General features: G+C 32.1%; 1 protein-coding gene across 1 annotated transcript in view; it reads left to right on the top strand.

Annotated features, from left to right (window-relative positions):
- The first annotated feature begins 248 nt into the window (after nt 1-248).
- The window catches only part of LOC108783304 (uncharacterized), a 55,348-nt gene continuing 43,067 nt past the window's right edge, over nt 249-12,529 (top strand). The window contains exon 1 of the mRNA XM_018551846.1: nt 249-294. The gene's annotated coding sequence lies outside the window, so the exon portion shown is untranslated. The remainder of the gene's footprint in view (nt 295-12,529) is intronic.

Consider the following 12,529-nt stretch of genomic DNA (forward strand, 5'->3'; position numbering starts at 1 on the left):
AGTATTGTCGGTTCGTAGAAAAAAAAGGGGTAGTTCACTTATATTTTCGGTAACTTTCTACCCTCGTGGCTTTGTTTACTTCCGCAAAATAAAAGATTTGTGACAAAATTGTGACAAACGTCAGCCGCAATATCACCACTTTTCTTTTCCGCTCTGTCGCTTCGTTTCTCGCTTCTCTGTGAAATTTGAACGAAACTCTCAGGAATGAAACGTGGCAGACGATTAATGCATCAAGATTCAAGATCAGGTGGAAGATCAAGAACTAACATTTGTGCAAACAACATGATCCTCGAGGTATTCCTCGATGTTGTAGAATAACTTTTTCGCTTTCGTGTTAGAGAGTGTTACTGAAATTAATTAACGCGCCGATTAAAAAACAATTTAAGATTAAGTGAAAGATGAAGAGTTAATGTTAGCAGAAGATTGCTATGCGATTCTCAAATTGTTTCTCGGTTCATAACTTAACTGACAAGTCTACTTAGAGAGTTATCAACTGAAAGATCGGCATATTCCTGATTAATCCAAGTATCCTTAATCCTAATGAACGCATACTACTCAATAGCCTACTCGATGCTTTGTTCGATTGTGAGTTAATTGACCTGTCGGATGGAGAAATTAACGCAGCGTGTGTTTTAGTTCAGATATATTGACGCTATAATATCACAGTGAGTTCGCTGATCTGCGTTTATCTTATATCGTCACGAAGATGGGAAAAATCATTTAGTAGACCGTTTTTCTCTTATTTTTAAGCCGTTGAAGATTTCAATAAGACAGTCGGCTGTGAGGCAATAATATTAATGTGTAAACAGTTTGTAGGGATTATTGCAAGAAAGTAGACAATATTTTGTGAAGTTAATAAGAAATAAGTGTCATTGCATTACATATAAATTATCAATAAGTAGTAAGTATAATATATATCGTAATTAAAAAAATTTATTCTATAACAACATGGAAACACTGAAAACAATTACATAAATAAAATTAATATTTAATTACTAATTTTTAATTACTGATTACTAAAGTATAAAATGATCGATTGAAAGTATTTATAAATTTTTTAGTGAAAACTAAATATCTAAAATAATCAGTTAAAATGATTATTTTTTAAAAAGATTCTAATATTGATTATTTTTTAATAGCGAGGAACAAATAGTCATCGCGTTATTTATCTTTTATATTGTATTTGCACTAATTTTTGAATCAGTTAATAAATGTGCGTGGTTTAAGACTCGGGCGACTAGAGTGATAAGAGTGATAAGAGGTTAATGTTCTAAAAAGAATCGCAATAGGATCCTTTGTGGTATTTTGAGATAAAGACTAGCTAAAGCTTACACTTCTGAGAACATTCACTAGTACACGTTCAGGACTATCCTACTTGAATCGATGTCGAATCCATTGTTATTTCTCATTGTTTAGATTTCCATCCGAGTGCCATCCAGGGATCATTCTATTCTTATTATTTATTGAACATTAAACAAAGATGACATAACACCGGAGAAGCACTCGGATGGGAATCTGAATGCATCTCAGGATTGTTACAATAAAGATGCCATCCCATGATGCGTATCGCTGATACGCATGTATAATCACGTATAGAAAAACCCGATCAATCGCTGACATTCTGCCCCGCCATTATAAAGTTTTTAATTGAATAGAAGCAATTGGTCGAATTTTTGATGCACGAATAAGCGTATACAGCAATATGCGTCATGGAACGGCATCAGTATTAGAGTGCAAATCAGAAAGCGGTTTTGTCTCAAGCTTGAAACTGTATTTTTATTATCCTGCTAATTACAATTTGATATAAAAGATGTATCGAATATAATAAAAATTATTCTTAGAAAAAATTTCACTTCCACGATTTTAGTAACATGATAATATTAAATTGATTCTTATTTTCTGAATTCAAAATTAGTCTTCTTCCTAGCAGTAACTGTGAAATCTCATAATCGTACGTAATACAGAATTAATTTTTACTATTAAATTTCGCGACAGTGGGCGTAAAAAAATGAGCAAGCGTTAACACCTTCGTTTCAATTGCTCTCGTAAAAACCTATGTTACGGTTCAGATGGAATTGAGTTTTCAAATATTATAGCAAGAACGATAAACATAAAGCCACGATCGTTTTACGAGGCCCATTGATACAAAATAGCGCCTTTCAGTAAATATAGGTTTCAATCGAAGCTCCATGACCACAATATACCGTTAAATTTACATTGTTAAAACCTAATGTGACACTATATATTGACAGTGTCAAATTTAACTATCGTTCCAAAATTTAACAGTGTACGATTGAATCCTATTCGCTCATTGACTATTAATTAAAATCACGCACTATTTAACTTCCTTTAAACCCGGCGCATATTATAATGTATAATATATCAAATTTGGACGCATTTTTTGTTGAAATTAATATTATTAATTTTATTAACGTTATCAAAGATTAAATATATGTAATAATGCATACATTAAAAAAATAATTCATATTTCGAAAAAAACTAATTATTTAGTATAAATTATCTTATTAAAGTACTTTTATAAGCACTTATTAATATCTATATTAAGGCGGCTTCACGGTCATGTTTAAACAATTTGTATCTTTCATACGCTTGTGTTTTCGAGAGAAAAGGGTTTCCGTAGACTTTTTGTAACATTTTTAATACGTCGCGTCGGCACAAGAAATTTCGTTAGCAACACAAAATTTCAAATACACTCTTTATGTTCAATATTTTTTCCATTATAAAATCTGACGAACGCATTTAAGGTAGATTGACATAAACGGCTGCCATAAACAAACTAAATTGAACTAAATGATAAATCGCGCTCAAACTCAGCATCCATATCAAGGACAATCCAACATAGCGGAAAAAAGAAATTTAACATATCATTGACACGCGCGCGTCTTTCAAAGAAATTCCGGGTATTTTTGAGTAAATTGAAACAAATTTAATTTTTTTTAAAAGAAATTCCGGGTATTTTTAAATAAATTGAAACAAATTTAATTTTTTTTTAAAAGAAATTCCGGGTATTTTTGAGTAAATTGAAACAAATTTAATTTTTTTTAAACTAATTTTATTTTATTTTTTGATTCCAATAAATGTTTTTAAACTAAATTTTTTTATTTCAATGTTTAATTTAATTTAGATCTGAAGGTATTAAATTGCAATGTATCATGCATGCTTGTATACGAATGCTGAGCAATGACTTAAAATTAAAGAGTCTTAGGTATTATATGTGTCGTATGGCAAAGCATTTCAAGCTTATTGATTAGCTACAAGAACGAAAAGTTGTCAGATCTCTCTATTTTATTGCCAATCAATAAATTCGAAATATTTGTTGTACGATCAAAAATGTAATATCAATTATATGAGTAATACATGAAACGTGGAAACGCAGAAATGTCGAACGTAAAATTAACTAGACTTTAATTACTGCGCGTTCTGCAACATTTTTTTTCTTTTTACGTATTATATGGAACATTCCGCGTAAAATGTAAAAAAAAACTTTCCAATTTAAAGAGTGATGTCAAATTTCACCTATTTTTTGGACCTCGAATTTCAAACTTTTTTTGGCAAATAGTACTATGACAAATAGTACTATTAGATGAAACATTAATCCCAGTAAAATTTCAAGATGAGCATAAGCACGGTTCCGGAGATACAAGGAGGGGAAAGTGATGATTTCCAGTCAAGAAATTATTGCATAAGGAAGAATGTGTAGCTGAAGTTCATTGGTAATATTAAGGATATATTTTGTCGAATGGATCATCTACGTCATTCATTGTTCAGAAAACGATCTACTGTTCACCACTATTTCATTTATGAGAATCAGCGTGCTTTATAAAGCACCCTGAAAATACATTCCCTATTAATTGTATGGTTCCTTGGATTTGCTCAACACCATGGGATAAAAATACCCAATCCTGAAATATGCAATGTATCTATCATGATTCATAAAACAACCCTGCATAGTGAGAAGCAAGGGGACTCACATTAAAAAAGCATCCCGATCTGTAAGAGCCATGAGACTCACAGTAGAAAGCATCCCGATCTGTGAGAGGCCGAGAGGCGGCGTCAAGTGTCACTTCAACTCCATCTATCTCGGAGAATTTTCATGTTAAATGAAAACTAAGGTCATATTTGAATCTGGCGTAAAAAATCCATAAGAAACGATATGTTTCACTTCGTTAAATACATATTTTATTTCTTGGACACTCTTGAAGAATTTCGTGTATTTTCATGGGTCATGAAAAACCATCACTTTCGTCCCTTCTCTGGAACCGTACCTATGTTCATCTTACAATTTTTCTAGGATTAATGTTACATCATATAGTACTATTTGGCATTAAAAAAAGTTTGAAATTCGAGGTCCAAAAAATGGGAGAAAAAACAGGTCTTTTTGCTATCACTCTCAACAGAGTCTGATTAACGTAATTTATATTAAGTTATATTAAGGATACTTCTAATTTGCTTCAACTTAATATAAAAGCGTCTTTAAAAATCGTGTAATTAAAATTTCATAGATTTAATTTCATCCCTTTGAGTGCGAAACTATACATTCTCATTGAAATTCGCACCTCTGTCAACCACAAGAGTAGTAGAAAATCTCGTGAACTCCCCTACAAAGTAACGTGCATAAATAAAGTTACGTTTTATCGGAGCAAGGACTAATTCCGAACAAATTCACCCTCTCACTCTCGAGTACCTTGAGAGAAAGACGGACAGATAAGTTTCTATCGGTAATCGTGTTCGTCTTTTCCGTTCGCGTCGGCGAAAACAAGGAACAACCTCCGTTGATTTTAACTTCCAACCGAAACAGTCCGGTTCGGCGCTGATGAGCTTTAAGCGTGCGATGGAAACTTCGACACGGTGGAACGTGTCCGGCGAAACTCGGTCTCGCGTTTCTGAGGCGATTCGGAGAAGTTTTCCTCGGATCGGCATCGATTGTGTCCAGGTCAATAGGGAATAAAAGGAGATCCGGTTTTGATCAGACTCGATTATTGTGCACCGAATTAGAACTTGTCGAGACGCAAGGGATACACTTAAAGCATCCGAACGTGTTGCTTCGAATACTATACTGCGACATTAACTGTTTATTGATTTCTCATTTTGTTCCATCTAGACAACAATGTTACTGCAAGCCACACACTAAAATTCATAATGTCAAATTATATTGACAATTTGTGTTACTTATAATTTATAATCATTTATTATTTCTATAAGCCGTACTACTATTCAATATGTCGTTAATTTAATTAAAACGATACAGTCAAAAAATTTAATTGGATTAAATTTGATTCAAATTTTCAGTTTATTATTTTCTGAATATACATACATTAATATAGACGTTATTTATTTGAAAATTAACTACAGAACGGATTGATTTACATTTTGACACATAAGAGCTTAAAAATAACAAAGATATTTAACTCAAGAGATTAAGTTCGCATTGCTGCTTTGATATTTAACAGGACATTTAATATAAATAATGTTGAGACATATCTACAGCGCTTTAAAAAAACCTTTTTTAAAAAAGAAAAAAATATACGCCAAGTGAATAAAAAAGGCATTGAATTCTTCTTAATCAAAAATCGGACACGAAATGAATGTAATTAACGAAGTATTTTATTATGTAAAACACATAAGATAGACCGAAAGTGCAGGTTAAAGTTGTCAACTTATATTATAGTGATGATAAAACTTGACGTGTCGCATTAAAACGCAATATTAATTCTTGAACCAATATGGTTCTATCGCAATATATTCTGCAGATAATATTGTTTTCATAATATATGAAAATAATAATTCAACAAAGAAAAGAGATGTTAATGATCGCTTACTAAGCTTGTAAATACGTTATCTATAATGTTTCTCTAACATATATAAATATTATTTCTCCATAATTTATATCACATCTATTATTTGTGAATATATTTTCATGTCCCACATGCTATATCATATACATACGTATATATTATATACATATGTCTATTATTATTATATTTTAATTAAATTGCAAATATTATATTGAAATAATGTTTTCACTGAAGTACAATTAATACAATCCGGACATGCCAAGTTTTTTCTTTATTATAATCCAGACAATTTTAATCACTTTTGGTTTACCTTATTTTGCGTAATGAAATCCTTGGTTAATTACATTTATTTCATGTCCGATTATTGATTAAGAAGAATTCAATGCCTTTTTTATGCACATGGCGTATATTTTTTCTTTTTTTAAAAAAGGTTTTTTTAAGGTATTTCACTGCTTTTACTTTTTAAATATTAGTTATAAGTTATACACATATTAAAAAATATTAATATTACATCGTACTTATTCGTAATCTTACTATATACCTATAATAATATCTCCTTTTTTCTTTCTTTACACTTATATATATATTATATGTATACAATGAGCACGACTTCAAAATTGAATGATATCGATATATGTACCTGTGATGCTATCTTCTGTTATTATTTCCGTTGTCATACAAGATAGTATGCAAAGCAAAGTTCAATGTATACAAATATACTCTATACATATAAATAGTCGTCCTCGTCGTCATTTGACGTCTCTCTTTCTCTCTCTCTCTCTCTCTCTCTCTCTCTCTCTTTCAGACATTGTGAGCAACAGCTTAATGGACAAAACGCTTTACATGCATGTGTCATACGTACGACTGAAAAATCTTGAAACGGTCTCTTTTCGAAATTCGGTCTCTAGATCTCGGTATCGGCTGCACATTGTTCACCATTGAGCGTACATAAAACTTGATCGATTCAACCGTTATTGAGCTTCAATAATCTCTATCCTCCGTAAATCACGATCTCGCGTAAAGGACACAGTAGTATCGCTGCGCTTATAGCGCCGAGACATTATCGTGTCTGCTGATATCAAACAATGAACCCCGACGGGAATGAACGATGAATGTAACAGAATCCTACAAAAGCGCGATATTGACTTTTGACATAATATTTTGACTTTAATTCTAAATTTCGCCATTTTTAAGTTAACAAGCAGCAGTAAATGCATATGTTGTTCACATATCATTAAATTTTTATTTCATAAGATTTTTATTCATATGTATTGTTTCGGATTCTTTCTATCGATATTAAATTCTGTGTCCGTTCAATCGTAAGATACACGCCGTAGAACTTTAAACATATAAACTAAATTTCTTTTTATTGAGTTATCTTATTTTTATTTACGAAAGAAATAAGAACTTTGCTTCCCTTGGTAATATTCTCAGACTTGAATATTTCATCTGCGTTTTTCTAATAGTAATTTTACTGAATTTTACTGATTTTATTAGTTTTAAGTGGCTCGCTTGACGAAATGTATTTTGTGAACGTAATGCTTTTAGATATTTCCGTAACGTATGTATTGTAGACTATAGATGCTTTTTATGTACCTATTATATTTAAATTTTATTATCTACTTTCTTATTTTGAGAGAATTAAGTTGTAACTCGCTATTCATCACTTCACGACGAAATTTCTTTTACTAGTAGTTTTTAAGTCACAAAAAGATGCCTTTTCAGATTTTATGTATCTTTAGCATTCATAAGAAATATCGATTAACTTTTTTATCTGAACTTTTTCTATCATAGCTAAATCAATGTGCGGTAGACGCCTCACTTATTTTAATTAGTTTCTCTTTAATTGTTACACTCTCATGAGTATTTTTCCAGCTTGAAAAATGATTTTGATTGGATTATTTAAAAATATAGTAGATTCAACCAGTATCTATTCAAAACCGGATGAATTAAAATTCTTGTGAGAATTACCGGATAAATTGAATTAATTTCTTCTAATTAAGTCTATTAGAATTTCTTGGTTAGTAGAATAAATTTTTTCCGTTAACTATCAGAATTTCTTGTTGGTTTATACTTATAAAGTAATATAATTACAGAAATTCAAATGAAGGGTCTGAGCACAAGAATTATCGTAACACTTATTACTTAGACTTAACTTGTAGATGTAAGCAACGCACAAGTTTGGCATACGGTTTATTGCCGTCTCTTGGAGACACGGCATTAAGTTGCACGTCATAGCTTGTGTGTTAATTACGTCTACAACTTAAGTCTAAGTAAATGTTACGACAATTCTTGTACTCAAATTCTAACTGTCGTTTTACTAACCTCTACAAATTTCTATTGTACATATTTCTCAAAATTCCGTCTTTGGAGGAAACGATTTCTCGTCAGCCACGCTACGTAATTCTGTTTCATTTTTTCTTCTTAATCTTCCTTCACTTAATCCTTTTCAAATTTCTGATTTGTTCACACTATGATCAGATCATAATGTACGACGATTTACAATTAGTTCGTCCAGTTAAACTTGCAGTAATAGTTGTTTCATTAGAGTGCTTCACTTCAATGCACGATATATGCTCGACCACGATGCACGATCACTTCATGTACAACACAAAACAACCTTCTTCTTCTCCTAATATAAATGGCCCGGGTCCTCGTTGATGAAGTAAACTTGGCCAAGCTTACTAGGCACAGCCAAAGCCGGTAACGCTTTCCAAAAATGATGATACAACACTCGAGGCGAGGCGAAACAGATCCGCCTCAAGCAATTTCTCAAGACTACTGACACAAAACAATATGTACTCACTCGATTCGCGGCAACTTGCGTTAATTTTACAATAATAAATCTGCCAAAGTACGCTAACAGAGTACGCTAACGTTAACATCAGGATTCTAATGTTACATTGCGTGTTTAGTGAGTATAACTAGAAATTGTGTAAATTCAACTGGAAAATATTAAACAAATCTTTATAGTAGAATCTATTAAACGATCTAGTCCTAAAATCTCGAGTCCTGTCATAATGACTAGAAATTCTGTTTGATTTAACCAAAATGCATTTAACCATATACGTTTTGCTAATACAATCTAACTATTTTTATCGCTAAGTATCAAACGCTGCCAAATTTCTGTAAGCAAAAATACTTTGCACTTATCACAAAATTAAGTGCGACATTAATTTCTTAAAACATTTAATAAAATTTATGTTTAATTTCCTAAAACATTTAATAAAATTTATGTTTAATTTTAGTGCAGAATTCTTTTACATTTATGCTAGAAAATTAAACTTTTAAGGCTTCTCTCATGCAGGTGAATCTCGGCGCGAACACGAGAGATTTTAAGACGAATATAAAATGCGGAAATATAGGATGGTTTAAACGTATCATAGCCTAGAGTATATTCTTTCATAGTCTGCAAAAGACATATAGATAACGTATATAAAGGAAAATGACAATTGCTTCAATCTCAATATATTAATGATTATTTGACGCTAAAATTAAGGTTCGGTAAATTAATTCCCAAAGACAGGAGCAAAAGCTTACCTTTTGCTAATCTTATAGATACATTGTACTCATCGTCAAATTGTTTACCTTACAATAAGAAAAAACAACGAGGAAGGATGAGAAAAGGCAATCGGATATGATTAATTATATCATTCGATATCTTCAATTTCCCTTTTGTGTTAGATTTAAAAAGACGGACATAAGAATTCTGTTGAGATAAAAAAAGGACATGTTATGCGTTCAATAAAAATTTATTATCGATGCTCGTAAAATCAGAAGAACTTTCAAGAATAAAGAGGAAATATGTATTGGAGATGGACAATATTTAATTAGTCGTAACCTACGAGACAACTCTCATTCATATATTTCCTTACGAATAATATTTTTTTAAATTTCTGTACCTTCTTGACAGTGAGTGTAATATTATACATGCAACTACGCAATATCAAGCTAAAAACATATTTTTAAGAGATAATTTTTTAATAAAACATTATTTACACACGTAGTTATATTTTTGTGACAAAATTAATTTCGCTCAGTAACGATTAACAACTGGCTCGCTGTCTGCAGCATGCATAAAATATATACTTTGCTCCGTTTGCGTCATAAATTATCCAATGGACAAGTGGTTGTCCACGTAATAGCATTTTTCTTTCACGCAAAACGAAATCTGTAACACTAACTATTTATGCAGCTAATAATTACTGACGATCTGTCTTACAAGGTATTCTGACATTAGCTTACATTTGCATGCATGTCCATTCTAAACACCATCGCGTTTTATTACAATCGTGACTTGGGTAAACTGCATGTAAGCACGTGTTAACATACACAATATTAGATTAAATTAGACCAGAAATTAAGAAAAAGGTTTTATTAGTCTATTGCATTTAACATCTTCCTGCATAATCACGTTCGTAGGCAATTTTAATTAATAATTGTTTATTAAACTGTGGTATAGAAATTTTTGAATACAATTTTAATAACGTAAATCTATGTTCAAGTTTAAAAGTCTATTTAACGAAGGAGCGTGTTTATTGAAATTTTATATTTATTTTTAATTACATACATGCTCCGCACGAAAAATGAAGTCGAAAAGTATTTCATATGTATATTATAATAATGTTATCAGTAGTGAGATTATTTATAAAAATTCTAATAAAAAAAAATGTACATAAATCAACGTTTAATCAACTGTTCTTTTAGTTAAGATTATGCATCGTTTTTTAAATACGAGTAGAAAGTTCTACACACATCACGTATGAACATAAGTGCCACTAAGGGACGATAACATTGTCAAGGCGAGAATTATTCGTAGACAGCTAATATTAAAAAGTAAACGCGAGAATCATGGTTGGACAGTGTCGTAACTTCTCATCGTTTAGTGTTGGACTATTCCTCCCTTGGGCATCTGTAGTTTCTGAATATTACAACAGCGACGTAGTTTGTAGCACTTTGTACACTGCGATAAGGATGCGCTATTGCAACATGCAAAATCAATTACATTGATTACGAACATATCGATCCTATGCATGTCCATGAACGTTGCCTCTTCACTAAAAAATTATTCAGTCTGAGATCCATTATAGCCTTGTTCTCATTTTTTCATGAAATTGTTTAACAGGAAAAGTCTCATTCTTTTCCGACAAATTTTTTGTTCAGTTTAAAATTGACTTCTTCTCGACAAAAACTAATTTTTTAATTATTTATATACTTCAGAAATGAAATCATTCGCCTGTGTCGAGCTTTAAATATAATACATATTAAGAATGAAACTTTGATTTACATTTTAATTCTCGCTAATTTTGATAGAAAGTATTTGCAGTTTAGATGCCATAAGTCAAGAATTTTTACCGGAACCGATTAAAGACTTTCTGATCGCGTGTTTCTCATCGTCATTATTTCGCAAAAAAATATCGCAGGAAAAGCTTCAACCGCCAAGAAATTTCCGAAATGGTTCTTCCGCCGTGGAGGAAAGATAAAAAGCAACGTTTTCCCGTTCTTTTGATGATCACCGTGAACGCTCGCGAGGGAAACATTACTGTTCTCTTTTTTGCTTGTAGATTCACTTTACGTTCTATCATAATAACGTAATAGTATATCTCTAATTAGGTAGATAGGTAGATAGTAACTATCTAGTACCTATCTAGAGCTAGATGCTCGAGCACAATAAAATGTCTGAGTACTTAATTACTATAACGAAGAAGTATATATTAGGTTCTTGAATTAATTCTCGCTGTTTTTTGCTAAAAAAAAAACTCGTGCTTATTTTATCAAAAAGGTACCTGATATTTTATTCACAATATTGTCCATCGAAAGCTGTAACCTTTTTCCACTTTTTGGGTAACAAATGGATTCCGCGGTGGAAAAATTCAGGTTCTTTCGAGGCAATCCAGTCATCGAGCCATTTTTTTATATCTTCGAAATAACTGAAGTGCTGCTCAGAAAGACCATGCTGCATCAAAGCGATTATATAACTAGAGTGGCAAAGCCATAGCAACTCCAATGTACGGAAATGTTAGGCGATAGAAAGAGAAAGCAAATAGAATGTCCCTATCTTTATCCTTGTTTAATGTGGGGAGTGACAGCGATTGAACGAGGGTGACGATAGGGACATCTCGTTTTCCGTCTCTTTCTATGCGCTCACGCAGTCTTAGCTGGCTGTTCTCCTCTAGTTATATAACCTCTTTGTGCTGCATCGACCGAAACAAATGGTAATCTGATAGAGTAAAGTCTGGTGAATAGAGCGGATGAGGTGAGACATCCCATACAAGTGCCTCCAAGATTTCCTTCACTGGTTGTGCAACATGTGGTCTGATGTTGTCATGGAGAAGAATAATTTTATCATGTCTTTTGGCGTATTGCGAGCGTTTTTCTTTGAGTAATTAACGTCGGTAGCATTCATCATTGATGGTTTGATTCGGTTGCAGTAGCTCATAATACACAACACCGGCTTGATCCCACCAAATGCACAGCATAATCTTCTTTCCATGAATATCCTGTTTTGGCGTTGATGTTTATGGTTCACCGAGACGCACCAATGATTTCTTGCGTTTAGGATTGTCGTAACAAATTCATTTTTCATCGCCAATCACAATTCAATGCAAAAACGACTTCCGTTTTTGTCTTTGGAGCAGCAATTCACAAATGGCTGAACGTTTCGCAATGTCTCTCTCTCTCTCTCTCTCTCTCTCTCTCTCTCTCTCTCTCTC

The sequence above is a fragment of the Cyphomyrmex costatus genome, unplaced genomic scaffold (genome assembly GCF_001594065.2).
Source record: "Cyphomyrmex costatus isolate MS0001 unplaced genomic scaffold, Ccosl1.0 scaffold147, whole genome shotgun sequence".
NCBI classification, from domain to species: Eukaryota; Metazoa; Arthropoda; class Insecta; order Hymenoptera; family Formicidae; genus Cyphomyrmex; species Cyphomyrmex costatus.